This window comes from Schistocerca gregaria, unplaced genomic scaffold, assembly GCF_023897955.1.
Source record: "Schistocerca gregaria isolate iqSchGreg1 unplaced genomic scaffold, iqSchGreg1.2 ptg000474l, whole genome shotgun sequence".
In the NCBI taxonomy this organism is placed as follows: Eukaryota; Metazoa; Arthropoda; class Insecta; order Orthoptera; family Acrididae; genus Schistocerca; species Schistocerca gregaria.
Window position 1 is genome coordinate 506,729 of NW_026061887.1, and position 5,224 is coordinate 511,952.

Consider the following 5,224-nt stretch of genomic DNA (forward strand, 5'->3'; position numbering starts at 1 on the left):
CAACAGCAATTGAGAGGTTCATACATCATGAATTGGTAAGAGATGGAACTGATCCCCCATGGTACACAAAACAGGGCCGAACGCTATTGCAGAGGCAACTGAAAAAGCATGCGAAGTTCAGAAGAATGCGAAATCCCGAAGATTGGCTAAAATTTACAGACATGCGAAATTTGGCACGTACTTCGATGCGAGATGCTTTTAATAGGTTCCACAACAAAACATTGTCTCGAAATTTGGTAGAAAATCCGAAGAAATTCTGGTCGTATCTAAAGTACACAAGCGGCAAGACGCAGTCAATACTTTCGTCGCGCAGTGCCGATGGTACTGTTACCGACGACTGTGAAGGTAAAGCGAACTTACTGAACCCAGTTTTCCGAAATTACTTTACCAGGGAAGACGAACAGAACATTCCAGAATTTGAAACACTAACAGCTGCTAGCATGAGTTTCTTAGAAGTAGATACCTTCGGGGTTGCGAAGCAACTCTAATCGCTTGATAAGGGCAAGTCTTCATGTCTAGATTATATACCGATTAGGTTCCTTTCAGATTACGTTGGTACAATAGCTCCCTACGTAGCAACCCTTTACAACCACTCGCTCACCGATAGATCTGTACCTACAGATTGGAAAATTGCGCAGGTCGCACCAGTGTTCAAGAAGGGTAGTAGGAGTAATCCATTTAACTACAGACCTATATCATTGACGTCGGTTTGCAGTAGGGTTTTGGAGCATATACTGTATTCAAACATTATGAGTCAACTCGAAGGGAACGATCTATTGATACGTAATCAGTATGGTTTCAGAAAACTTCGTTCTTGTGCAACGCAACTAGCTCTTTATTCGTACGAAGCAATGGCCGCTATCGACAGGGGATCTCAAGTTGATTCAGTATTTCTAGATTTCCGGAAAACTTTTGATACCGTTCCTCAAAAGCGCCTTCTAATCAAGCTGCGCGCCTATGGGGTAACGTCTCAGTTGTGTGACTGGATTCGTGATTTCCTGTCAGGAAGGTCGCAGTTCGTAGTAATAGACGGCAAATCATTGAGTAAAACTGAAGTGATATCAGGTGATCCCCAGGGAAGCGCCCTGGGACCTCTGCTGTTCCTGATCTATATAAATGACCTGGGTTCTCTTAGGTCGTTCGCAGATGATGCTGTAATTTACCGTCTAGTAAGGTCATCCGAAGACCAGTATCAGTTGCAAAGCAATTTAGAAAAGATTGCTGTATGGTGCGGCAGATGGCAGTTGGTAAATAACGAAAAGTCTGAGGTGATCCACATGAGTTCCAAAAGAAATCCGCTGGAGTTCGATTACTCGTTAAATAGTACAATTCTCAAGGCTGTCAATTCAACTAAGTACCTGGGTGTTAAAATTACGAACAACTTCAGTTGGAAAGAGCACATAGATAATATTGTGGGTAAGGCGAGCCAAAGGTTGCGTTTCATTGGCGGGACACTTAGAAGATGCAGCAAGTCCACTGAAGAGACAGCTTACACTACACTCGTTCGTCCTCTGTTAGAATATTGCTGCGCCTTGTGGGATCCTTACCAGGTGGGATAGGCGGAGGACATTGAAAGGGTGCAAAAAATGGCAGCTCCTTTTGTATCATCGCGTAATAGGGGAGAGAGTGTGGCAGATATGATACGCGAGTTGGGGTGGAAGTCTTTAAAGCAAAGACGTGTTCCGTCGCGGCGAGATCTATTTACGAAATTTCGTTCACCAACTTTCTCTTCCTAATGCGAAAATATTTTGTTGAACCAAACCTACATAGGAAGGAATGATCATCAAAATAAATTAAGAGAAATTAGAGCTCGAACAGAAAGATTTAGGTGTTCGTTTTTCCCGCGCGCTGATCGGGAGTGGAATGGTAGAGAGATAGAATGAATGTGGTTCGATGAACCCTCTGCCAAGCACTTAAATTTGAATTGCAGAGTAGTCATGTAGATGTAGATGGGGGGTAAGATATGAAAGAGGAAGCAGCCTGGTAGAATTTTGCACAGAGCCCAACTTAATCAAAGCCAACACTTGGTTCAAGAATCGTAAGAGAAGGTTGTATACATGGAAGAATCCTGGTGATACTAGCAGGTATCCGATAGAGATTTAGGAACCAGGTTTTAAGTTGTATCTTACCGTTGTATAGTCTAAGAGGTTTCCAGGGGCAGATGTGGACTCTTACCACAATCTATTGGTTATGAACAGTAGATTAAAACTGAAGAAACTGCAAAAAGGTGGAAATTTAAGTACATGGGACCTGGATAAACTGACTAAACCAGAGGTTGTACAGAATTTCAGGGGGAGCATAAGGGAACAATTGAAAGAATGAGGGAAAGGAATACAGTAGATGAAGAATGGGTAGCTTTGAGGGATGAAATAGTGAATGCAGCAGAGGACAAGTAGGTAAAAAGACAAGGGCTAGCAGAAATCCTTGGGTAACAGAAGATATATTGAATTTAATTGATGAACGGAGAAAATATAAAAATGCAGAAAATGAAGCAGGCAAAAAGGAATACAGACGTCTCAAAATGAGAACCACAGGAAGTGCAAAATGGCTAAGCAGGGTTGCCTACAGGACAAATGTAAGGATGAGGAGGCTTATCTCACTTGGGGGAAGATAGATACTGCCTACAGGAAAATTAAAGAGACCGTTTGAGAAAAGAGAACAAACTGCATGAATATCAAGAGCTCCGATGGAAACACAGTTCTAAGCAAAGAAGGGAAAGCAGAAAGGTGGAAGGAGTATATAGAGGTTCTATGCAAGGGCGATGTACTTGAGGACAATTTTATGGAAATGGAAGAATATGTAAATGAAGATGAAATGGGAGATACGATACTGCGTGAAGAGTTTGAGAGAGCACTGAAAGACCTGAGTCGAAACAGGGCCCCGGGAGTATATAACATTCCATTAGAACTACTGACAGCCTTGGGAAAGCCAGTCGTGACAAAACTCTACCATCTGCAGACGAAATACCCACAGACTTCAAGAAGAATATAATAATTTCAATCCCAAAGAAAGCAGGAATTGACAGATGCGAAAATTACCGATCTGTCAGTTTAATAAGTCACGGCTGCCAAACACTAACGCGAAATCTTTACAGACGATTGGAAAAACTAGTAGAAGCCGACGTCAGGGCAGATCAGTTTCGATTCCGTAGAAATATTGGAATACGTGAGGCAATACTAACCCTACGACTTATCTTAGAAAATAGATTAAGTCTACAAATGCTAGAAACGTATGTTTCCCTTTCCTTAGAGTATTCCAGTCAACACTGTCAAAAGTTTTCTCTCTTTCAATTTCTGAAGGTGGCAGAGGTAATATACAGGGAGCGAAAGGCTATTTACAATTTGTACAGAAACCAGATGGCAGTTATAAGAGTCGAGGGGCATGAAAGGGAATCAGTGGTTGGGAAGGGAGTGAGACAGGTTTGTAGCTTCGCCCCGATGTTATTCAATCTGTATATTGAGGAAGCAGTGAAGAAAACAAAAGAAAAATTCGGAGTAGGTATTAAAATCTATTGTAATACTATCAAAGTTTTTATTTCATCTCAATGTCATCGGCAAACCTCACAGACAGCAAAGGACTACGAACAGCAGTTATGCGGAATGGATAGTGTCTTGAATGAAGGATAAAAGATGATGTCAACAAAAGCCAAACGAGGATAATAGAATGTTGTCGAATTAAGTCGGGTGATGCTGAAGGTATTAGATTAGGAAATGTGACACTTAAAGTTGTAAAGGAGTTTTGCTATTTGGGGAGAAAAATAACTGATGTTGGTCGAAGTAGAGAGGATATAAAATGTAGACTGGCAACGGCAAGGAAAGCTTATCTGAAGAAGAGAAATCTGTTAACATTGAGTATAGATGTAGGTGTCAGGAAGTCGTTTCTGAAAGTATTTGTATGGAGTGTAGCCATGTATGGAAGTGTAACATGGGCGATAAATAGTTTAGACAAGAAGAGAATAGAAGCTTTCGAAATGTGGTGCTACAGAAGAATGCTGAAGATTAGATGGGTAGATGACATAACTAATGAGGAGGTACTTAATAGGATTGGGGAGAAGAGAAGTTTGTGGCACAACTTGACTGGAAGAAGGGATCGATTTCTAGAACATGTTCTGAGACATCAAGAGATCACCAGTGTAGTGTTGGAGGGGAGCGTGGAGGGTAAAAATCGTAGAGGGAGACCAATAGATGAATACACCAAGCAGATTCAGAAGAATGTAGGTTGCAGTAGGTACTGGGAGATGAAGAAGCTTGCACAGGATAGAGTAGCATGGAGAGCTGCATCAAACCAGTCTCAGGACTGTAGGCTACAACAATATAAATTAAGAGAGCGCTATTTCATTTACTCTGTATCAACCTTAGAGAGTGACTTCTGCTACCTTGGTATTTATTTGATTGTTGTTATTTTAAAAGTGAAACCGATTTCTCATATGCTTAAAGGTAATTCAGTTCAATCTTTCAATAGTAAAATATAAATGCTTCCCGTTTTCTAAATTTTGCATTAAGTTACACTGAGGTTACTGAACGTCTTTTTTTGCATAACATTTAACGTTACTTTCAAAATTTAGTGTTTCAGAATGAGTAACTTCAAGTAGTGGGGCAACTGATGACGCGATTGATGTTAGCTGATGACACGATTACCGTTATCCAAGATGGTGGCTTTTGGAGGGAAGATAGCTCAATTGCGCTACCTCTACTAACCTAAAAAAATGGCGGGAAAGAATTGGCTATTTCCACTAACCTAAGTCAACTCTTCCTAGGAAGTAGGCATAAGTCTTTATTTAAACCATTAGAGGTAGTACCACTATCAAGTGTTTTCGCTATGCTCTTGTCAAATGTTCACGAATTTTCCTCTAAGAGCTTACTCCTGCAGCTGATGCAAGTTATTATGATATTGTCACTCAATTCGAATATAATTTTTATAAATTTGTTTAAATAAGTTTAAATTTGATTAGATTTCTTTAAATTTATTATCTACCTACGGCATTAGTGTGTTACCACCACGAGGCTAAGATATAGGTTGTCGGTATGTTACATGAAATCATTCAACTCTACACATAAGTCCTTATTAAGCAGTTAGAGTGAAATTAACGTGCATTTTCCAAGAGGATTGTGGTACTGCCTCTAAGAGCTTACTCCCACAAATCATGGGAGTTAGTGTTGTGTTGCCTCCACTAGAGCCTGCTCATTCAATTCGGATATAATTTGTTTAAATTTATTATCTACCT